We start from the raw sequence: 25,940 nt of genomic DNA, 5'->3' as shown, positions 1-25,940 counted from the left end.
CAAATCCTTTTATTACTGTTGACGTAAATTGTATAAGATTTGTTTTAGTTGATAGACAACTACGAAAACCATGCTGATATGGACTCTATTTTCAGTGAAATTACTGCAGTAATTAATTTTTCGAACAATTTTGGAATGACACTTATTTGCAACTCCTCTATAATATGACACAGACTTATGTAAAGGCATAATATAAGATTTTTTCTAGAAAGTAGGAAAGTGACCAAATTTAAGTGAATAATTAAACAATATAATTTAAGGAAGTGCTAATGTTTCTGAACAATATTTAAGAATTATATTAGGTATGCCATCCGGTTCTGGACATTTAATCGATTTTAAACTACGCAGACTATTGGGCACCTCCTGACGTTGTAGAAAAGGCATACAAATTTGATCAACCTGTGATAACATTAGAATTTTTAAAACTGGAAAACGTAGGGGTTATCCTTGGATATTTATTTGAATTTTTAGCTCTAGTGGTTGGAACACAATCCAGTTTAAATCTATTTAAAATATCATAAAGTTTATCAATTACATTTTCTATATCTTTATTGTTGTCATACAGGCACACCGAAGCCCAATTTACGAAGGAAATGAGGGTATTATGTTTTCGAAAATTATTTTTTTTTTGTAATTTAGGGCAGTTTTAAATGAGTCGGACAGACTTTCTTCAATTACATAACTGTGAATCATGGAGATATATAAAGTTGGATGGCATATATCTTCAGGAGTGCATATTGGAGGAATTCTGAATATATCAAAATGCTGTGTTATATATACAAACGCCAAATCAAGAATTTTGCGGTGGGAATTTTTCACACTGTTTATTTGATAAAGATTTAAGTCACAAAAACTATTTATAACATCAAATGTATACCGGGTACTATTCATGTCGGATGGGAAAGGAACCAAAGCTTCAGAATCTGGCATTGGAAGCCACCTAATGGAAGGCATATTAAAATCACCAAAGATAAGGTGCCATCGGAATATTTCATTTTTTCAGTGATTAAATTTATTGCTGATAAATGCTGATTATAAATTTGTTATGTACCGCCTACAGTGGTGCTTCAGGTGGGGTTCCATCAAGCTCAGGAGTGCAACTCTCAGGGGGTTCTCAACCCTTCCACCTTCAGGCCTAGGGGACTAACAATCAATGTAAAGGGGGAAAAACACAAATAAAACAACACGATCACAAACACGACACGCACTCATAGCAAAGGAGCTTGGTGGTTATGACTCCTCCACTCTGCCCACCCAACCTTGACCCTTCGTATCCTTTCTCATTTGTTTCAAGAGCCCCATTTTCCACACACACTATTTCACCCTATAACATATCCTTCCTTCCCTCTCTCACACTCAAGTTAGAAAGACATGATAATTAATCTTAACATTCAAACATCTACATTTATTAACATTGCTTTTATCATGGTCTCTTAATGGATTATTAACACCAAACAACACGAGGAATGTGAGTCAATATTCGGGACGACAACAATCTTCACACTAGGTATTCGGCCAACTCGGGCTATTTTTTACTAATCTAAGGTATTCTGCCTAATGGAGCTCGATTAGGTAGGGCTAGACATTTCTTTAACCTGCCTAAAAGAAAAAAACGTTTCGTCTAAACCTAGTTGAACGTTGAGGGTGTTCCTTCACTCACGTCGAACGAGTTTCGTGGCATTAATTCTCCTCACAATAATAATACTTAAATTAAAACACAAACGAGTATTAACTACTAAACAACACAACTTATTTCTAAAACATTATATTAATACTATAGTTTTCTTTTTTTTAATTTTTTGTTTTTGGTTAGTTTTTTTTGGACTTAATGTCAAATCAACCAATAATATTTTAATTTCCTTGTTAATTTATTTCAGATTGGTTAACGGTCGCCTCACACCCGTTGATAAAGCGCTACGGTGCCGGTTCCACTTAACCTGAGGTAACTATTTAAAAATTCTTTATCTTCGTTACCTGGTTGGCCAGATACTTAATTGGCTTGTGGGAACTTCTGTCGGCGGTAATTATATGGCTCTTTTCTGGCACAACGGACACTGTCGCATCAATCTGCTGGCTTGCTGCAACTTAGATGTCGACAATAATTTTTCTATGGCATATGGCTGGTTTAAACAAGGCGACCTCCCGCGTGAACCGTTGGAAGGCCTCGCAATGGCTCGCAATCTGATGGAATCTTAAATGGAAGGGACACAACACTTGTTACGACCAGCATTAGACAACACCACAATTTAAACTTACATCTATGATTTTTATCCATCCAACATAAAAAAAATAAATGCAAGGCACGCAGCCGTATAAACCCGTCAATAAAACTTAATTTTATACCGTTGTTAAATGCCGACTTTTCCAAATGGTCAATTTTGGCAAACGAAATAAAAATGTTGTTTTTTCTATAGCGCACCAACAAAATCTGATTTTCTTTTGGTTATCTCTACGCTTTTATACGGGAAAAAAGACGCCAAGACTAATTTCCCCTTCTCATCGATTTTCCCACAATTTTCCAAATTTATTTACTTTTCTTCACTTGACTGTTCTACTAAACCTAAACATACGCACAGAGTTGCATTTTTCCAACGCCGATCTAAAAGAATCGACTCAGCAAAAATCAACACAAACTTGGCACTACCTTTTTGTCACAAATCAGTAGACCCCGCATATCCGGCTCATTTTCAGTTTGGCGTTCGATCTTTGCCGGTTAAAACTAATGCCGGCTTGTTTGTTTTATTGCGCCATGGCATTTATTTATTGTGAGCGCCACCGCAACAAAACTTCGAAATTAGCAAGTTTTTCGCAGAAAATTTCGAGGTGCGGGGTTTCGGTTCTTGCCAGTCTATTTTCTTTTACCTACATAAAAATGGAACTATGAAAAGTCTTCGTTTTTCTGTGAAAATTCATGTGTGGACCTGAGGTAAGTTGATAAGAAAAAATATTTTTCCATGACACATATTTTTACCGCCAATCTTTTATGCAGGAATTAATCAGATTACCCTCGGGACGCATATTCAATGTTTTTGGTGTCTCATTGACTTGGTGGTGTCTCAATTACCATGTGGTGTCTCAGCTATCACCGTTAATGCAGGTATACGTGTATGTGTACCCACGCTTCATTCAATGAAGCGCTGTCGGCGCCACATAATCTGCATCATCTTGTGTGTGTGTGCCCATTTGTCTTCTTCTCATTCACACACATACTTGCTTGCATTACTCTACTCCAATTAGAGTTTCGTTAACGCAGCATGTGTGCATTCACCGCATGCATACCATTCAACCTACGGATGATGGTCGTCTCATTCACACACATACCTGCTTACATTACTCTACTCCAATTAGAGTTTCGTAAACGCAACATGTATGTATTCAATGAATGAGCAATTTTTGGAGAACGCATTTGACTGAGGTTATGGTAAGTGACTGTTGTTATTTCCATACGAATATTTCGTTTGTTAATATTTTTGTTTTCTTTTCAGAATGGATTTCATCTACTATCAACGCATTATTTGAATCGATTGGGACATTGGAAAACAAGTGGCCACACAAGCATACTGCTCATCACGGTATACCATAGGGGGACTTCTTACAACTTAACGTGCACTGAATTCTCTTAGCACCCAGGTATTTTCCGTTCGAGGTCATATTGGACGCAAACATGTCATCTATGGTTCTTGTTACTTTGTGCCCAAATTATCTGCGCAGCTTGGACCGATAACTCTATGAGTGGACGTACAGGTAAAATCTAAACTATCGTTGATTTTATTACTATTTCTAATTGTTTGTTTTTTAATTTTTTTTAGGTACTCCAACGATATGCCACGAACCTTTCAACATAGATCCCACCTCCTGATGCAGATATTTATGATCGCTTTATAAGGGTATAATTTCCCAGGTGGATGCAGTATACCATTTCATTTCGTTATAGAGGAATACAAATTTATATATCCTTTTTGCCTGATATTTGGGATAGGTGAGTGGTTATTTGCTTCTTGCTTAACCACATTATTAGCTCGATATTAAAATATTTAAGGGTTTAAATGATCATTACCCAATAGGTATATACCTGAATGTTTGTTTATATATAGTTGGAATTAAATTGTTTGACAAGCATATTTTATGGGAGGTGAATTCTTTTATTTACCTGCCATCACAAAAAATGATACAAGACATCGGTAATAGTTGTGTGTGCATTTTAGAGAAAATTACGATTACCATTATATGCACACAATCGTAATCGCTGAAGAATTTTTTATTGCCCATTTATTAATGTTATTTTGTTTCTTTTTATATTTTTTTGTTTGGTAACAGCAGTATATGGACAGTTAACGGCGTCACCCCCTTGGAGTAGAAACATACGTTACGAAAAACAGCGCATAATTTTTATACCTGAGGATTGTCAACTATTTCTCATTCTTGAAACACATCGTGGAAAAGGTTTTTACCAACCCAAATAGGTAAGTGTTTATTTCCTTTTTGTCACAAGTGGTCAATATGAGGTTTAGTGTGTGAAGTATATCAAGAAGGTTGTTTTTGGTATTGCGACTTCGGAGCTGTGTCTTTGCTGTGCGGGCATTTGTGCGTGGATATTTTTTATCGCATGCGATAAAAACACATTGTGGTTCTTTCGTATGCGGTAATATGGAAAGATACAAATTTATGCTGAATAATTAATATATGTGTGAATAATTTATGGATCGTTCTCGTATAATAAAATCCATGCTGTTTTATAAAAATTAAATTTTTTTTATGAAAGGTTTACATCCACACCAAAAAAAATGGAATCAATGTCAGATCATATTGGGCAATGGATTAGTATTTGATATGGTCGCTTTACAGTTTATAGCATGCTACAATAATAATAATTTGTGGATGAACATATTGGTGTTTGAAAGTGAAGGTCTTTTGACAAATTGAAGAGGGAACCAATAACCTTCGTACATTATTGCCTAAAATTTAATACTTATGATTAATGCACTTCCTGAAAAGTATCTAAACATGGGATTTCCTCAGAATTTATTCATTGGTGACTTGATATGGCAATTTAATATTATTTTGACTACCTTGGTATAGTTCACATTGCCAACCTGTGCATGCTTTAACCTCAAATATTGATCTCTTTATTTGATTATAATATATATTGCATTTATATCTTAATTCGTTCATTATATATTATTTATTGCTTTTTTTTGTAATTTATTGTATCTGCTTTTTGACATTGGGGGAATAGATGTTTTGTATTTGAGAGATTATTACCAGAAATTTACAGGTGTTTTTTTTACATGCTAATATTTCGTTCCCTAATTTTGTTTTGTTATTTATTAAAAACTTTTGGTACATTTCATTCTTCAGTCCCAACGTGGGGAACTCCCACACCCTGAGATTTTTTTCAGCCGGGCTATAGTTCGCTTGGTAACTTATTAAGGTGTTTTATATTTGCGAATAATTATCTTATACAAAAAAACAAATACAATATAGATTAAAAAATGTACATGAATTACAAACATTTATAAATCTATATTGCACTTATTTGACTTTATCACAGATATTATTGCACATTATTCAAGCCTTTATATCTTTAGTGTGGAAATGGCCAAGAGGTCTCCCCTGAAGAGTTTCTAGTTCATATATATTATTTCCCACCGGCCTAACTATTCGGCACTTTAAGAATTTTTTGCAAAATTTAGAGTTTATGTTACTCTTGAAATTTGACAAGACATGATTCCTACGGTACACTTCTTGTCCCGGTCGGAAAGTGATATTTCGTGATCTGTTATTGTAGCGTTTAGCACTGGATTGGTATGCTTCGTGCAATTTATTTTTAAACCTTTCCCTTATCAGTTCTAGCTTATCTGTGGTATTTAATTGGTTTATCTGATTATCAGTAAGAGATTTAAGTTTCTTTGCTAAATTATAATCGGTTCCACTCGTGAACATATTGTACCCGAATAATGCGAAAAACGGATTGACACCTGTGGCAGTGTGCACCGATGTTCGGAGTGCTTGTTCAACTTCAGACAGGTACAAATCCCAGTCGCGGTGATCATTATTGACATACGTCCTTATCGCTGGAAGTACAGACTGGTTGACTCGCTCTGACGCGTTCGACTGCGGGGAGTAGTAAGCTGTTTTGATGTGGGTAATTTTATACGTTTTTATCATTTCTTCAAAATTTGCTGAAGTAAATTGCTTACCGTTATCGCTGTGTACTATCTCTGGAACTCCAAATACCCGAAACACTTGATTTTCTAGGAAATTTACTACATTTTTGGAAGTAGCTTCCTTCATTGCATGCAGAAAAGTTAATTTAGTGAAGTGGTCGACCACTATGAAGATATATGCATTTCCCTTTTTAGATCTTGGGTATTTACTAAGAAAATCTATATATAGTTTCTGAAAGGGTCTTTCAGTAATTACTTCATTTCCGATATTAGGGCGCATTATTTGGTTTGCAGGCTTGGTTTCTTTGCATATTTGGCAATTGGTTATATATTGCCTTATTTGGGAGGTCATTTTTGGCCAATAATAAAAAGTCTTAAGTCGGTTTACTGTTTTATGTATACCATCATGGATCGATCCAGTGTAATTATGGGCCTTTTCAATTAGGGCATATGTGATTTCTTCAGGTATCCATAATTTCCATTCGAACTCAGTGGTTTCTGGTTCAAAATGTTTCACTTTTAAATCTGGAAGTTGCTCTTGGTTTTCCTCTATCGTATTTCGCAATCCGACATATTCTTCGCTTTCGAATGCGGTGGTTTCAAAGTCGAGAATATCTTCCGCAGTGATTTCTTCTACTGTTACATCTGATTGTATTGGCATCCTAGAAAGAGTATCTGCTACTACGTTTTCCGAACCTTTGCGGTGTTCGATCGTAAAGTCAAACGCTTGCAGTTGCAGCGACCATCTGGCTAGCCTTCCACTTAAATCCTTAAGTGACATCAACCACTTCAGACTGGCATGGTCCGTAATTATAGTAAATTTCATGAGATCGACTTAGGGTCGGAATCTCTTGACGGCTAAAACCGCGGCCAAACACTCCTTCTCCGTAACAGAATAATTTCTCTGACATGCGTTAAATTTCTGCGAGTAGAAGGCGATTGGGTTTTCACATCCATCATCGTCCTTTTGGAACAATACTGCCCCGATTCCATAATCGGAGGCATCACACTGTATATAAAATTCACGTTTGAAATCTGGATGTCGGAGTACCGGTGCGGATGTTAATGCTCTCTTCAGGGTGTTAAACGCTTTCATGGCCTGAGGAGTGATTGTGAACTTTTGTCCTTTTTTTAAAGTATCTGTAAGTGCGGCAGATATGTTAGCGAAGTCCCTTATAAATCGTCTGTACCAACCGGCGGTACCCAGGAAACTTCTGACTTCCCTTGGAGTTTTTGGTGTTGGTATTTTTAGAATGGCGCTTACTTTATCAGGATCCGTTTTTAGGCACCCGTTACCAATTATGAAGCCAAGATATTTTAATTGTCGAAAACAAAATAAGGATTTCTTTAAACCAATGGTCAAATTGGCCTTCCGGAGACATTCAGCTTCCTCACCAAGTAATCGAATATGATTGTCGAAATCATCTGCTATAATTAAGAGGTCATCCAGATAAATAAATACATTAGATTTTAGGCTGCCTAGTATCACTCGATCCATTAATCGACATAGCCTCTGTGCAGCGTTGCATAGACCAAATGGCATTACACGGAACTGGTAGAGTGGTCGACCTGGTACCGTGAACGCGGTGTATGGTTTGGCCTCTTCCTCCAGTTCGATCTGCCAAAACGCATACTTTAGGTCGACGCTACTTATGTAATGTGTTTGGTCTATCCTACTCAATATGCCATCTATGTTTTGTAGAGGATATGCGTCTTTCACCGTCAACGCATTAAGTTTTCGCGCATCTAGGCAGAATCTATTCTTGCCGGGTTTTCTAACAACTGTAGTCCTGTTGCTCCATGGCGAATCGCTTTCCTCGATCACGTTCAGAGCGAGCATATTATCAATTTCATTGTACACTATTTCCTGCATGGCAGGCGACAAAGGGTAGTGCTTGTCCTTAACCGGATTTGCACCTTCCATTAGTTTAATGCTATGTTTTTCTAATTTTGTGCAGCCTAATCCGTTCTTTTCAAACGTTATGAATTTGTTTACCACGTTTGCAAGTGCCTGTTGTTGGTCTTCATTTAACTGGTGCATATTCGTGTTTTCGTTCTTAGCATCTCCGCGAATTTTCTGTTGTATTGCTATATCAATTTCTTCCACTGGGAAGATTTCTGGTGCAATTTTAAACAACTTCCAGAAATCTATGCCTAGATACAGGTCTTGCTCTAAGTCTGGACACAGAAAGAGGGACATTCTTGAAATTTCTTGTTGATACTCAACATCCACTTCGATTATTCCCAGTATACGATGTATTTTCCCGGAGGCAGTACTGACGTTTGATGTATAGGGTTTGACTTCTATACCTATCTCTTATACAATCTCTCTACAACGCTTACCTAATAAACTTACGGTAGCTCCTGAGTCTAACAGACCTTTTATTTTCTTGCCTTGTATTTGGACTAAGACATAAGGTCTCGGATCTTTTCCATATTGGGTTCTTACAATGGCTTCAGATACAGCCTTTTTATTGCCTTATTTTGCTTGTGTCTTAGTCTAAGTTTTTCGATTCTTTGTTTATTTTTAGTTACTAGCTCAAGGTTTGAGTTAGCAGTTGGATTTTTATCAGTACACCCAACAGGCTTTTCATGAAAAATTCTGGCTTTTGTTGCATTATAATTCTGTTCCCTGATCTCTAAGGGGATATAGTGACGAATTTTGGAAAAACGGGCTGACTCACTACTAATTTCTGACTCGTTTGAGAGTTCTGGAGTCCGCGGACTGTTCGGATAACGCTGATTCCCCGCTGCAATCAGGTTCTTCCTCCCGTTTCCCGATCTGCAATTCACACATTTTGGTGTAGTAGTGTTGGGTTTACCACATTTAAAACAAAATAAATTTCTTTGTGTAGAAGGACAATCCCTAAACCCATGACCAGGTTTTTGGCAATTCCAGCATACTAGTTGGGTACTAATAGCGGCGAGCTCCACCACCTCATCTGAGTCATCTATAATGGAAAAATTATCTATATCTTCTTCTTCCTCTTGTATAGCGTTGACACGTATAGGTCTGTTATTTGCTGGGGGCTGGATTGGTACAGGATCCTTGCGAAAAAAGGTCCTTTCCACTTCCAGACATTCTACCCTTAATTGCTCTAGAGACGAGATTTTCATAGAATAAACTATACCTGACAAATTCTTTCTTAAATTTTTCTTTACGAGAGAGATCATTTCGAATTCAGAGACAGGCTTTTCCAACCTGGACCTCATCAAATTAATATCATGAAAGAACGCGTCGATCGACTCTCCCGGCAATTGCTTGCGTTCTAAAAGATCACGCATTTCTTCGAAGCATGTTCGCCGTGTCTTAAATCTTTCAACTAAGGAATATTTTAATGACTCCCATGTGGTAATATTATCATTTTTTAGTTGAAGCCAATACCACTCGTGAGCAGGTCCTGAGACTAATATGTGAAACTCTCCCAAGATATCCTCCCATTCCAAATTGTACTGCTTTTGAAAATATTCTAAACGATATATAAAGTCTTCTACAGCCAGACTGTTAGGCCTACCCGAGAAATTAATCCCAAATCGTTCAATTTTTATACCCTGACTACTGACATTGCTCATTACTGATGGTGTCACAGTGTTTCTGCGATTCCTATTCGAGGGTAGCTGTTGGTGCCACGAATCGTTGGCCGGGATTGTTTGTGGGTTTTGATTTTGTGGGTTTGTATTTTGTGGGTTTGTATTTTGTGGGTTGGTATTTGGTTGGGTTATGTTTTGGGGGTTTGGTGGAGATGTCTGTCTGCCTATCGTTAGGGATGCTACTGCGTTATTTAATTTGTCTATGCCAGCGTATACCTTCTCTAATTCTTTTGTAACGCTAGCCTGTACTAGGGAGTGTAAATTTGCCTGGGCATGATTCAAACTCTCTTGAACTAGACTCCTTACAAGCTGGGCTACTTCCGGTGGATTGATGGGTGGTAAATTAGGTGTTGCATTAATCGGAGGTAATCGTGCAGCAGCGCTTGTGCTGGGATTAGGATTATTTATAGTAGTGGACATATCGCAGAAACTCGGATCGACGTTGGCGTAAGAATTTTGCATTTTGGAATTTGTTCCCTTGGGCGTATTTTTTTTCTTCTTTGGGGACTGTATAGAAGATCGGCTTAAGTCAAACGTTATTGATCGGTTTCTTTTGCTGCGCCTTTTGCTAGACGTTGATTCGCTCATTAGGTTGGATAAAAATCACTTATAAGATCCTAACAAATCTATGGTTTGATTAGTATACTCTAGTGGACATAAATTATAATTTAATGCTACTTTTAATCTAAGTTATCGATTTATACTATTAGTAACTACTTTTCAAAAGGGGTTAAACAAAGGTGAAAAAAAAAAAATACTTAGAGATAACAGAAATAAAACTAATTACTATGAGTTAAATTTTTAAAACAAATTTATTGAATGAAATATGCGTTTATAACAATTACACAGGCATTATAACAAAAATACAACAATAAAAACAAGTTATACGAAAAACAATTTAACTATGTGAGAGTTCGTGAAGGGCATTCTCAGCTATAAGGGGTTTGTGTGTGGGTAACATATAATTTTTTTTTTTATATTTTTTTATTAAAGTTTTAGTGTCCCATATGGGTTGCCACAGTGCGTTGAATAGGGTTGATTGACAAAAGAATTAACATATTTTGAAAGGCTAGTATCACGCATTCTCCTAAGAAAGCTATAGGAAAAAGATCTTGTGAAACGAGAAATATTTCACGATACAGTCTATGATTTTTTTGTTTGCATCACAGCAGATATCGCTATCTCCCTATACTATACTTGGTCTATTTATACTACATTAACAAAACGGAATAAAAAAAAAAAGACAGGTCATAAAAACAATACTTTCTTTGATGCACATCACGAACACTGAGTTATTGCACAGACCCTATTGACTGAAACGATTATCCTAATTTACTACCTATCTATACTTAAATTGCACTTTAACCACAGTTACTTGAAACGGTGGTTGCAATAAAAGCTAGCTTGGTAAGAAAATGTGACATTCGTTTGTATCTATTTCATCCTATGGGTTATTGTTCTATGAGTAGATGTTATATCACAGAATTGCATTACATGTCTTCGCCTTAAATCTTGCCTCTATTTCCCAGAACTCAAGCAGAGGTTATTACTTTTGGCTATTGTAATTCTTGGACTTATGTTTTGGCGATTAGACATTCTAGTTTCAGATTTGGGCGCCATATTGTTATGTACCGCCTACAGTGGTGCTTCAGGTGGGGTTCCATCTAGCTCAGGAGTGCAACTCTCAGGGGGTTCTCAACCCTTCCACCTTCAGGCCTAGGGGACTAACAATCAATGTAAAGGGGGAAAAACACAAATAAAACAACACGATCACAAACACGACACGCACTCATGGCAAAGGAGCTTGGTGGTTATAACTCCTCCACTCTGCCCACCCAACCTTGACCCTTCGTATCCTTTCTCATTTGTTTCAAGGGCCCCATTTTCCACACACACTATTTCACCCTATAACATACCCTTCCTTCCCTCTCTCACACTCAAGTTAGAAAGACATGATAATTAATCTTAACATTCAAACATCTACATTTATTAACATTGCTTTTATCATGGTCTCTTAATGTATTATTAACACCAAACAACACGAGGAATGTGAGTCAATATTCGGGACGACAACAATCTTCACACTAGGTATTCGGCCAACTCGGACTATTTTTTACTAATCTAAGGTATTCTGCCTAATGGAGCTCGATTAGGTAGGGCTAGACATTTCTTTAACCTGTCTAAAAGAAAAAAACGTTTCGTCTAAACCTAGTTGAACGTTGAGGGTGTTCCTTCACTCACGTCGAACGAGTTTCGTGGCATTAATTCTCCTCACAATAATAATACTTAAATTAAAACACAAACGAGTATTTACTACTAAACAACACAACTTATTTCTAAAACATTATATTAATACTATAGTTTTATTTTTTTTTTTTAAATTTTTGTTTTTGGTTAGTTTTTTTTGGACTTAATGTCAAATCAACCAATAATATTTTAATTTCCTTGTTAATTTATTTCAGATTGGTTAACGGTCGCCTCACATCCGTTCATAAAGCGCTACGGTGCCGGTTCCACTTAACCTGAGGTAACTATTTAAAAATTCTTTATCTTCGTTACCTGGTTGGCCAGATACTTAATTGGCTTGTGGGAACTTCTGTCGGCGGTAATTATATGGCTCTTTTCTGGCACAACGGACACTGTCGCATCAATCTGCTGGCTTGCTGCAACTTAGATGTCGACAATAATTTTTCTATGGCATATGGCTGGTTTAAACAAGGCGACCTCCCGCGTGAACCGTTGGAAGGCCTCGCAATGGCTCGCAATCTGATGGAATCTTAAATGGAAGGGACACAACACTTGTTACGACCAGCATTAGACAACACCACAATTTAAACTTACATCTATGATTTTTATCCATCCAACATAAAAAAAATAAATGCAAGGCACGCAGCCGTATAAACCCGTCAATAAAACTTAATTTTATACCGTTGTTAAATGCCGACTTTTTCAAATGGTCGATTTTGGCAAACGAAATAAAAATGTTGTTTTTTCTATAGCGCACCAACAAAATCTGATTTTCTTTTGGTTATCTCTATGCTTTTATACGGGAAAAAAGACGCCAAGACTAATTTCCCCTTCTCATCGATTTTCCCACAATTTTCCAAATTTATTTACTTTTCTTCACTTGACTGTTCTACTAAACCTAAACATACGCACAGAGTTGCATTTTTCCAACGCCGATCTAAAAGAATCGACTCAGCAAAAATCAACACAAACTTGGCACTACCTTTTTTCACAAATCAGTAGACCCCGCATATCCGGCTCATTTTCAGTTTGGCGTTCGATCTTTGCCGGTTAAAACTAATGCCGGCTTGTTTGTTTTATTGCGCCATGGCATTTATTTATTGTGAGCGCCACCGCAACAAATTTCAAGTGAAGATAAAGGTGTAATATAAGAACATGTTACAAACATTGTGTATATTTGGTATCAACTGCAATAAGAATGCCACCACCTTTTTTACAAACACGATCTGTTCTAAATATTTGATATTTTGAACATAAAATATCACTATTTAATAAAAATGATTTTAACCAAGTTTCGGAGAAAACCAATACATTATAATTTAAACCAATGCTATCAGTATATAAACTGGTTAATTTTGTATTGAACACCCTTACATACTGATAGCAAATAGAAAATGAGTCATTTAGTTTTTTGCCACAGAATCTGGTTTAAAAGGCAAATGAGCTAAATCATCGGATTTCTCCAGAAATTATTTATTAAATGCCCTAGCAGGCCAAAATTCTTTTAAAATCAACTGTACAAAAATATTTTCAGGCACAACGATTTTGAAAGAGGATCTACTTTCAGAAAATGCAGATCGGAGCTTATAACATCTCAAAAAGTAATCTATCTCAATTTTTGATTTTATATAATAGCTACACTGCACACAACACAAACGAACACCAACATTATATTTAATTGTGTATACGAATTTTGGATTAATCCCAGACCATTGTGCAAGCCATTGATTAAGACAAACCCAACAGTTAACACCCAATTCATCATCTGCAACAATATTACACAATTCAAAAGGGCACAACATTTTACTTATTTCAATTATAGTTATTTCTTTTGTAATATACAAGTTACAACTATATTTTTCAAGATTAGATCTCTAGCTGGAATTTTTTTATTTATGCATTTTATTTTTTTAATTTTGGCAACTCTTTTGAGATGACAAACAAAACAAGAAGATATGTTACAACTAATTTGCTAATGTAACAAAAGAATTTTAAAACACTACACCAATTATCACTTTGAGTTACAAAATCAATATTGAACATTTTTAGACACTTTTTTATCAGATTAATCAATTTAATAAAACATATAACTAATAATTTTTTCAAAAGCACGGTGCACCACAATTTTTTTTAAAACTAATCACAACAGGGTTGCCAACGAGTCTGCGTAATCCGAGTCCAAGACTCCAAATAGGGCATAAACCATATTCCCAACAATATCCACTGCAGCTCTTCGGTTTCTTCTTGGAGATAAAAGGTTTGATTCTTGAATGAGATTATCCCAGGTGTGCTGAAGTTGGACGTAGAGTACTTCACATGATTCAGTAGCTATTGATTGATTGCAGAATCTTGAAAATGTATAACAACATTTCCAGAATCTTGTTTCTTTCCCAAATCGGTCTGAGATCGCAATATATAATGAATTTCCAGTTAGCAGTTACCAATTTTGCCGACTCTAAGACTTCGAAATACAATCCTGGGTTGGGAGAAAACTCTGTGACATTGATCGGAGAGGCTAGTATTATCGGCAAAAGAAGCAACGTAAAAAGAAGTGTACTGAAAATTCCTTGGGAAGCATATGATACTTCCTTCCGTTTTGGCTGTATAGTGTTGTCTTCTGATGAGGATTGCCTCTTTTGTGTTGTTGGTTTATCATATTTAGATTGGCTTACCTGAAAATCATTGAACAGAGGTGCCAATCTATGAATTGGACTCTCGAAAATCCCCTTTGCTGTTTTGACGTCACAGACCTTAATAAGTCCATCATCTCACTGGTAAACTCGGCTGATTCTTCCCAGTGGCCAATGTAATACAGGAGTATTATCTTCTTAGAGAATAAAAACCATGTCTTCAATGGTGTTTGGTGAAGGAGACTTCCATTTTCCCCTTTGTTGTAGTTCATGTAAATATTTTTGCGTCCATTCTTTCCAAAATTTGTGTTTAATTTCTGATGTTATTTTCCACCTTGCATCTAATTGTAATTTTGGGGATTGGGCATATACATCCACGGCTGAGGTTAATGGCTCACCTACTAGAAAATGGCCTGGTATATGAGCTTGAAAATCTTCGTAATCAGACGAGAGACGAATTTAAGGTCGTGAGTTTAGGATGGCTTCTATTTCAACCACTACGTTTTCCGATTCCTCGTATGTTAGTGATGGAGCGGACACACTTCTCAGCAGCAGATGTTTGGCTGATTTAACTGCTGATGAATCGCCGCAATGCTCCTAAAAAGGCTTCTGTGGACAGATTGGACACAACTTCCATATGAATGGCCTTAGTTGCAAAGCAGCAAAATATTGTATTGTACGCCTTGTCTGGTCTTTTTCCTCTAATTTTGTGATGTATCCAAATCGGCCCAAAGTGGTCAACTTCAGTCGTAATGGAATGGCGTCACTCTATCAGCTGGTAAATTGCCCATTAATTGTTTAAAAAGCGCTGACTTAGCCTTGGTGCATCGTATGCATTTGTGCACAGTACTGCGTGCGACTGATTTCCCGTTGATAATCCAGAACTGCCCCCTGGATGTAGCCAAAAATGCTTGTGGACCGCAGTGACGATTGTCTTCATATAGCATTTGCATCAACAACCGACCAAAACATGATTATGCGGTAAAATTGCTGGATTTTTTGCTTTGAATGGTAATGTGGAGTTCTCCAGACGACTACCTACACGTATTACCTGGTATTCATTCAAGAATGGTTTTTACAGGTGTTTTGTGTGATAATCTTTCCAGTTCTTCCCCAAATTCAAAATTTCAAAATACATATTCTAGATTTATGGCTGTTACACCACCCAGAAGTCCAATTTACGGAGGAAATGAGGGAATTAAGTTTTCGAAAATTAGTTTTTATATACCCTCCACCAAAAAAGTATGGAGGGTATATTAAGTTCGTCATTCCGTTTGTAACTCATCGAAATTATCATTTTAGACACAACAAAGTATATATATTCTTTATCAGCGTAAAATTCTAAGACGATTTAGCCCTGTCCGTACGTCTGTTGTAATCACGCCACAGTCTAAACGAATTAAGATATGAAGCTAAAAATTTGCACAGATCTCTCTTTTGTGTGCAGGCAGGTCAAGTTCTAAGATAGGCTATACCGGTCCACGATATCGTATATCCCCCATATAACTGTACCCCCCGATATTCGGTATTTTGAGGATGTTAGCCACATTTTACAATGGAATTGTCTTAAAATCCACACAAGTAGTTCTTTGCGAGTACTTTACCCCCTGGGAGAGAATTGTCTATACAGGTCCACGATATCGTACATCCCCCATATAACGGTACCCCCGATATTCGGTATTTTGATGATTTTACCCACATCTTTTAACGAAATTGTCTGAAAATCCACACAAGGAGTTCCTTGTGGGTACTTTATGTCTCGGCAGAGAATTATCTATATAGGTCCATGATATCGTATAGCCCCCATATAACGGTACCCCCGATACATGGTATTTTGATGATTTTATCCACATTTTTCAATGAAATTGTCTGAAATTCCACAAAAGGAGTCCTTTGTGGGCATTTTACATTTTTATTAGATAAAGATTTAAGTCACAAAAACTACTTATAACATCAAATGTATACTGGGTACGGTTCATTTCGGATGGCAAAGGAATCAAAGCTTCAGAATCTGGCATTGGAAGCCACCTAATTGAATGCATATTAAAATCACCAAGGATCAGGATGCCATCGGAATCTTAAATTTTTTCAGTGATTACATTTATTGCTGATAAATGCTGATTATAAATGTCAAGTGAAGATAAATAATGTAGATGTTTTTAACCAGGTTTCGGAGAAAACCAATACATTATGATTTAAACCAATGCTATCAGTATATAAATTGGTTAATTTTGTATTAAGCCCCCTTACATACTGATAGCAAATAGAAAATGAGTCATTTAGTTTTTTTATCAGCGAATCTGGTCTAAGAGGCAAATAAGCTGAATTATCGGATCTCTCCAGAAATTCTTTAATAAATGCCCTAGCAGGCCAAATTTTTTTTTTAAATCAACTGTACGAAAATATTTATAGGCACAACGATTTTGAAAGAAGATCTACTTTCAGAAAATGCAGATCAGAGTTTATAATATCTCAAAAAGTAATCTCCCTCAATTTTTGATTTTATATAATAGCTTATGTCATCGGCCGTTGTTTCTGGTGCAAACCTTGTTGCAAATATTATTTTCATGGCGGGAGCCATAGATAATAATCTTTGGACAGGATGAGTTTTGCCAGTATCCGTCTCGGGACGATCACTAGTGATAAGTGAAGGAAGTGATAGTATGTCACTAGTAGATTGTGAGGTTTTCTTAGAAAACTCACTATCAATACTCATAACATCAGGTTTATTTACCCCTTTACTTATACCGCTGTTAACTACCGCAACTGGGTGTGTAACAACACTGGCATATGACTTTTCACATCCAGTTTCAGTTGTATCACTGATATTAACTGAAACCGGTTGTGGAACAGTGTTCTCCACAGAAACTATTGCTTTGCGACTAAGCATTCCCTTAGCTGGTGCCTTTTTGCAGCCCTTTTGCGTTTCTGGCCAGAAACTGACGGTTACGACACAAACTCATCTAATTCTTGGTATTTCACAAACAATGTAGAGAAATTCTCAAATCAGAGTGATAATGAGGAAATATCTTTTTTCATCGATGTCAATTCCGACTGCAAATCCTTTACAAAATTGTTAAAATCAATGGCTTGCAAAATGTGCTAGGATTAATGCAAAATTCGTAGACACGATTAGAAATAATGTTGGTGTTCGTTGGTATTGTGTGCAATGTAGGAAGCACACAATACCAACGAACAACAACATTATTTCTAATCGTGTCTACGAATTTTGCATTAATCCTAGCTCATTTTGCAAGCCATTGATTAAGACAAAACCAACAGATAACACATAATTCATCCTCTGCAAGAATATTACACAATTCAAAAGGGCACGACATTTTATTTATTTTAATTATAATTATTTCTTTTTTTATATACAAGTTACAACTATATTTTCAAGATTAGATCTGTAGCCGGAATTTTTTTATTTATTTTATTTTTTTAAATGTTGGCAACTCTTTTGAGATGACAAACAAAACAAGAAGATATGTTACAACAACTAATTAGCTAATGTAACAAACGAAACAGGATAAAAGGGAGAATGTAAAACTACACAGTTTGAAAATTGATATTACCTTAAAACACAAAACAAAATTTTAAAACACTGCACCAATTATCACTTTGAGTTACAAAATTAAAATTGAACACTTTTAGACATTTTTTTACCAGATTAATAAATTTAATAAAACATATAACTAATAATTTTTTCAAAAGCACGGTGCACCACAATTTTTTTTTAAAACTAATCACAACAGGGTTGCCAACGAGGCGGCGTAATCCGAGTCCAAGATTCCAAATAGGGCATAAGCCACATTCCCCACAATATTTACTGCAGCTCTTCGGTTTCTTCTTGGAGATAAAAGATCTGATTCTTGAATAAGATTATCCCAGGTGTGCTGAAGCTGGACGTAGAGTACTTCACATGATTCAGTAGCTATTGATTGATTGCAGAATCTTGAAAATGTTGTTATACCGGTTTCCAGAATCTTGTTTCTTTCCCAAATCGGTCTGAGATCGTAATATATAATGAATTTCCAGTTAGCAGTTATCCTAAGACCTAAGACTTCGAAATACAATCCTGGGTTGGGGGAAAACTCTGTGACATTGATCGGAGAGGCTAGTATTATCGGCAAAAGAAGCAACGAAAAAAGAAGTGTACTGAAAATTGCTTGGGAAGCATATGATACTTCCTTCCGTTTTGGCTGTATAGTATTGTCTTCTGATGAGGATTGCCTCTTTTGTGTTGTTGGTTTATCATATTTAGATTGGCTTACCTGAAAATCATTGAATAGAGGTGCCAAACTATGAATTGGACTCTCGAAAATCCCCTTTGCTGTTTTGACGTCACAGACCCTGGTAAATTTGGCTGATTCTTCCCAGTGGCCAATGTAATACAGGAGTATTATCTTCTTAGAGAATAAAAACCATGCCTTCAATGGTGTTTGGTGAAGGAGACTTCCATTTTTCCTTCCTTGTAGTTCATGTAAGTATTTTTGCGTCCATTCTTTCCAAAATTTGTGTAATTTCTGATGTTATTTTCCACCTTGCATCTAATTGTAATTTTGGGGATTGGGCATATACATCCACGGCTGATGTTAATAGCTCACCTACTAGAAAATGGCCTGGTGTACGAGCTTGAAAATCTTCGTAATCAGACGAGAGAGGAATTATAGGTCGTGAGTTTAGGATGGCTTCTATTTCAACCACTACGTTTTCCAAGTTCTCGTATGTTAGTGATGAAGCGGACATACTTCTCTGCAGCAGATGTTTCCCTGATTTAACTGCTGCTTTCCATAGGCCACCGAAATGAGGGGCTCTTGGTGGAATGAATTTAAATGTAATTGATTGATTGCTGCATGCTCGTGTAATTTTTTCTTGAGCGGATTGGGAATATATAGATTTTTTTAGTTCAGCTAATTTGTTGTTTGCTGCCACGAAGTTAGTAGCATTGTCGCAGTATAATGTCTGCTGATGAATCGTCGCAATGCTCCTAAAAAGGCTTCTGTGGACAGATTGGACACAACTTCCATATGAATGGCCTTAGTTGCAAAACAGCAAAATACTGCATTGTACGCCTTGTCTGGTCTTTTTCCTCTAATTTTGTGATGTATCCAAATCGGCCCAAAGTAGTCAACTTCAGTCGTAATGAATGGACGTCCTAGCGTCACTCTATCAGCTGGTAGATTGCCCATTAATTGTTTAAGCAGCGCTGGCTTAGCCTTGGTGCATCGTATGCATTTGTGTACAGTACTGCGTGCTACTGATTTCCCGTTGATAATCCAGAACTGCGCCATGGATGTAGCCAATAATGTTTGTGGACCACAATGACGATTGTCTTCATGTAGCATTTGCAGCAACAACCGACCAAAACATGATTATGCGGTAAAACTGTTGGATGTTTTGCCTTGAATGGTAATATAGAGTTGTCCAGACGACCACCTAACGCATTACCTGGTATTCATTCAAGAATGGATTTAATGATGCCAAAGGACTGGATTTGTGTACAGGTGTTTTGTGTGATAATTTTTCCAGTTCTTCCCCAAATTCAAAATTTCAAAATACATATTCTAGATCTTTATGGCTATTACACAGGTATTAAGTATTAAGTTTTCGAAAATTATTTTTTTTTTTTTTGTAATTAAGGACTGACTTTCTTCAATTACATAACTGTGAGTCATGGAGATATATAAAAACGGATGGTATATATCTTCAGGAGTGCATATTGGAGGAATTCTGAATATATCAAAATGTTGTGCTATATTTACAAACGGCAAATCAAGAATTTTCGGTGGGAATTTTTCACGCTGTTTATTAGATAAAGATTTAAGTCACAAAAACTACTTATAACATCAAATGTATACTGGGTACGGTTCATTTCGGATGGCAAAGGAATCAAAGCTTCAGAATCTGGCATTGTAAGCCACCTAATTGAAGGCATATTAAAATCACCAAGGATCAGAATTGTCTATACATGTCCACCATATCGTACATCCCCCATATAACGATACCCCCGATATTCGATATTTTGATGATGTTAGCCACATTTTTCGATGGAATTGTCTTAAAATCCACACAAGTAGTTCTTTGCGAGTACTTTACCCCCTGGGAGAGAATTGTCTATACAGGTCCACGATATCGTACATCCCCCATATAACGGTACCCCCGATATTCGGTATTTTGATGATTTTACCCACATTTTTCAACGGAATTGTCTGAAAATCCACACAAGGAGTTCCTTGTGGGTACTTTATACCTCGGCAGAGAATTATCTATATAGGTCCATGATATCGTATAGCCCCCATATAACGGTACCCCCGATACATGGTATTTTGATTATTTTATCCACATTTTTCAATGAAATTGTCTGAAATTCCACAAAAGGAGTCCCTTGTGGGCATTTTACATTTTTATTAGATAAAGATTTAAGTCACAAAAACTACTTATAACAGCAAATGTATACTGGGTACGGTTCATTTCGGATGGCAAAGGAATCAAAGCTTCAGAATCTGGCATTGGAAGCCACCTAATTGAATGCATATTAAAATCACCAAGGATCAGGATGCCATCGGAATCTTAAATTTTTTCAGTGATTACATTTATTGCTGATAAATGCTGATTATAAATGTCAAGTGAAGATAAATAATATAGATGTTTTTAACCAGGTTTCGGAGAAAACCAATACATAATGATTTAAACCAATGCTATCAGTATATAAATTGGTTAATTTTGTATTAAGCCCCCTTACATACTGATAGCAAATAGAAAATGAGTCATTTAGTTTTTTTATCAGCGAATCTGGTCTAAGAGGCAAATAAGCTGAATTATCGGATCTCTCCAGAAATTCTTTAATAAATGCCCTAGCAGGCCAAATTTTTTTTTTAAATCAACTGTACGAAAATATTTATAGGCACAACGATTTTGAAAGAAGATCTACTTTCAGAAAATGCAGATCAGAGTTTATAATATCTCAAAAAGTAATCTCCCTCAATTTTTGATTTTATATAATAGCTTATGTCATCGGCCGTTGTTTCTGGTGCAAAACTTGTTGCATTTTCATGGCGGGAGCCATAGATAATAATCTTTGGACAGGATGAGTTTTGCCAGTATCCGTCTCGGGACGATCACTAGTGATAAGTGAAGGAAGTGATAGTATGTCACTAGTAGATTGTGAGGTTTTCTTAGAAAACTCACTATCAATACTCATAACATCAGGATTATTTACCCCTTTACTTATACCGCTGTTAACTACCGGAACTGGATGTGTAACAACACTGACAAACGACTTTTCAAGTCCAGTTTCAGTTGTATCACTGATATTAACTGAAACCGGTTGTGGAACAGTGTTCTCCACAGAAACTATTACTTTGCGACTAAGCATTCCCTTAGCTGGTGCCTTTTTGCAGCCCTTTTGCGTTTCTGGCCAGAAACTGACGGTTACGACACAAACTCATCTAATTCTTGGTATTTCACAAACAATGTAGAGAAATTCTCAAATCAGAGTGATAATGAGGAAATATCTTTTTTCATCGATGTCAATTCCGACTGCAAATCCTTTACAAAATTGTTAAAATCAATGGCTTGCAAAATGTGCTAGGATTAATGCAAAATTCGTAGACACGATTAGAAATAATGTTGGTGTTCGTTGGTATTGTGTGCAATGTAGGAAGCACACAATACCAACGAACAACAACATTATTTCTAATCGTGTCTACGAATTTTGCATTAATCCTAGCTCATTTTGCAAGCCATTGATTAAGACAAAACCAACAGATAACACATAATTCATCCTCTGCAAGAATATTACACAATTCAAAAGGGCACGACATTTTATTCATTTTAATTATAATTATTTCTTTTTTTATATACAAGTTACAACTATATTTTCAAGATTAGATCTGTAGCCGGAATTTTTTTATTTATTTTATTTTTTTAAATGTTGGCAATTCTTTTGAGATGACAAACAAAACAAGAAGATATGTTACAACAACTAATTAGCTAATGTAACAAACGAAACAGGATAAAAGGGAGAATGTAAAACTACACAGTTTGAAAATTGATATTACCTTAAAACACAAAACAAAATTTTAAAACACTGCACCAATTATCACTTTGAGTTACAAAATTAAAATTGAACACTTTTAGACATTTTTTTACCAGATTAATAAATTTAATAAAACATATAACTAATAATTTTTTCAAAAGCACGGTGCACCACAATTTTTTTTTAAAACTAATCACAACAGGGTTGCCAACGAGGCGGCGTAATCCGAGTCCAAGATTCCAAATAGGGCATAAGCCACATTCCCCACAATATTTACTGCAGCTCTTCGGTTTCTTCTTGGAGATAAAAGATCTGATTCTTGAATAAGATTATCCCAGGTGTGCTGAAGCTGGACGTAGAGTACTTCACATGATTCAGTAGCTATTGATTGATTGCAGAATCTTGAAAATGTTGTTATACCGGTTTCCAGAATCTTGTTTCTTTCCCAAATCGGTCTGAGATCGTAATATATAATGAATTTCCAGTTAGCAGTTACCCTAAGACCTAAGACTTCGAAATACAATCCTGGGTTGGGGGAAAACTCTGTGACATTGATCGGAGAGGCTAGTATTATCGGCAAAAGAAGCAACGAAAAAAGAAGTGTACTGAAAATTCCTTGGGAAGCATATGATACTTCCTTCCGTTTTGGCTGTATAGTATTGTCTTCTGATGAGGATTGCCTCTTTTGTGTTGTTGGTTTATCATATTTAGATTGGCTTACCTGAAAATCATTGAATAGAGGTGCCAAACTATGAATTGGACTCTCGAAAATCCCCTTTGCTGCTTTGACGTCACAGACCCTGGTAAATTTGGCTGATTCTTCCCAGTGGCCAATGTAATACAGGAGTATTATCTTCTTAGAGAATAAAAACCATGCCTTCAATGGTGTTTGGTGAAGGAGACTTCCATTTTTCCTTCCTTGTAGTTCATGTAAGTATTTTTGCGTCCATTCTTTCCAAAATTTGTGTAATTTCTGATGTTATTTTCCACCTTGCATCTAATTGTAATTTTGGGGATTGGGCATATACATCCACGGCTGATGTTAATAGCTCACCTACTAGAAAATGGCCTGGTGTACGAGCTTGAAAATCTTCGTAATCAGACGAGAGAGGAATTATAGGTCGTGAGTTTAGGATGGCTTCTATTTCAACCACTACGTTTTCCAAGTTCTCGTATGTTAGTGATGAAGCGGACATACTTCTCTGCAGCAGATGTTTCCCTGATTTAACTGCTGCTTTCCATAGGCCACCGAAATGAGGGGCTCTTGGTGGAATGAATTTAAATGTAATTGATTGATTGCTGCATGCTCGTGTAATTTTTTCTTGAGCGGATTGGGAATATATAGATTTTTTTAGTTCAGCTAATTTGTTGTTTGCTGCCACGAAGTTAGTAGCATTGTCGCAGTATAATGTCTGCTGATGAATCGTCGCAATGCTCCTAAAAAGGCTTCTGTGGACAGATTGGACACAACTTCCATATGAATGGCCTTAGTTGCAAAACAGCAAAATACTGCATTGTACGCCTTGTCTGGTCTTTTTCCTCTAATTTTGTGATGTATCCAAATCGGCCCAAAGTAGTCAACTTCAGTCGTAATGAATGGACGTCCTAGCGTCACTCTATCAGCTGGTAGATTGCCCATTAATTGTTTAAGCAGCGCTGGCTTAGCCTTGGTGCATCGTATGCATTTGTGTACAGTACTGCGTGCTACTGATTTCCCGTTGATAATCCAGAACTGCGCCATGGATGTAGCCAATAATGTTTGTGGACCACAATGACGATTGTCTTCATGTAGCATTTGCAGCAACAACCGACCAAAACATGATTATGCGGTAAAACTGTTGGATGTTTTGCCTTGAATGGTAATATAGAGTTGTCCAGACGACCACCTAACGCATTACCTGGTATTCATTCAAGAATGGATTTAATGATGCCAAAGGACTGGATTTGTGTACAGGTGTTTTGTGTGATAATTTTTCCAGTTCTTCCCCAAATTCAAAATTTCAAAATACATATTCTAGATCTTTATGGCTATTACACAGGTATTAAGTATTAAGTTTTCGAAAATTATTTTTTTTTTTGTAATTAAGGACTGACTTTCTTCAATTACATAACTGTGAGTCATGGAGATATATAAAAACGGTTGGTATATATCTTCAGGAGTGCATATTGGAGGAATTCTGAATATATCAAAATGTTGTGCTATATTTACAAACGGCAAATCAAGAATTTTCGGTGGGAATTTTTCACGCTGTTTATTAGATAAAGATTTAAGTCACAAAAACTACTTATAACATCAAATGTATACTGGGTACGGTTCATTTCGGATGGCAAAGGAATCAAAGCTTCAGAATCTGGCATTGTAAGCCACCTAATTGAAGGCATATTAAAATCACCAAGGATCAGAATTGTCTATACATGTCCACCATATCGTACATCCCCCATATAACGATACCCCCGATATTCGATATTTTGATGATGTTAGCCACATTTTTCGATGGAATTGTCTTAAAATCCACACAAGTAGTTCTTTGCGAGTACTTTACCCCCTGGGAGAGAATTGTCTATACAGGTCCACGATATCGTACATCCCCCATATAACGGTACCCCCGATATTCGGTATTTTGATGATTTTACCCACATTTTTCAACGGAATTGTCTGAAAATCCACACAAGGAGTTCCTTGTGGGTACTTTATACCTCGGCAGAGAATTATCTATATAGGTCCATGATATCGTATAGCCCCCATATAACGGTACCCCCGATACATGGTATTTTGATTATTTTATCCACATTTTTCAATGAAATTGTCTGAAATTCCACAAAAGGAGTCCCTTGTGGGCATTTTACATTTTTATTAGATAAAGATTTAAGTCACAAAAACTACTTATAACAGCAAATGTATACTGGGTACGGTTCATTTCGGATGGCAAAGGAATCAAAGCTTCAGAATCTGGCATTGGAAGCCACCTAATTGAATGCATATTAAAATCACCAAGGATCAGGATGCCATCGGAATCTTAAATTTTTTCAGTGATTACATTTATTGCTGATAAATGCTGATTATAAATGTCAAGTGAAGATAAATAATATAGATGTTTTTAACCAGGTTTCGGAGAAAACCAATACATTATGATTTAAACCAATGCTATCAGTATATAAATTGGTTAATTTTGTATTAAGCCCCCTTACATAGTGATAGCAAATAGAAAATGAGTCATTTAGTTTTTTTTATCAGCGAATCTGGTCTAAGAGGCAAATAAGCTG

The 25,940-nt window shown here is 36.3% G+C and overlaps 1 long non-coding RNA gene across 2 annotated transcripts; it reads left to right on the top strand.

Moving 5' to 3' along the window:
- The first annotated feature begins 2,696 nt into the window (after positions 1-2,696).
- LOC131803608 (uncharacterized) lies at positions 2,697-12,613 on the top strand. Of its 2 annotated transcripts, none has more exons than XR_009342683.1 (6): positions 2,697-2,926; positions 2,990-3,421; positions 3,486-3,744; positions 3,810-3,979; positions 4,318-4,463; positions 12,221-12,613. It is a non-coding gene; the product is annotated as an uncharacterized LOC131803608 (long non-coding RNA). The 2 variants fall into 2 exon arrangements; XR_009342682.1 differs by having other exon boundaries at positions 2,701-2,926; positions 4,321-4,463.
- Positions 12,614-25,940: the final 13,327 nt, after the last annotated feature.

Source organism: Musca domestica, unplaced genomic scaffold (genome assembly GCF_030504385.1).
Source record: "Musca domestica strain aabys unplaced genomic scaffold, Musca_domestica.polishedcontigs.V.1.1 31, whole genome shotgun sequence".
Lineage (NCBI taxonomy): Eukaryota > Metazoa > Arthropoda > Insecta > Diptera > Muscidae > Musca > Musca domestica.
Note: the sequence above shows the minus strand (reverse complement) of the source record. Positions and strands in the feature narration are given on the sequence as shown.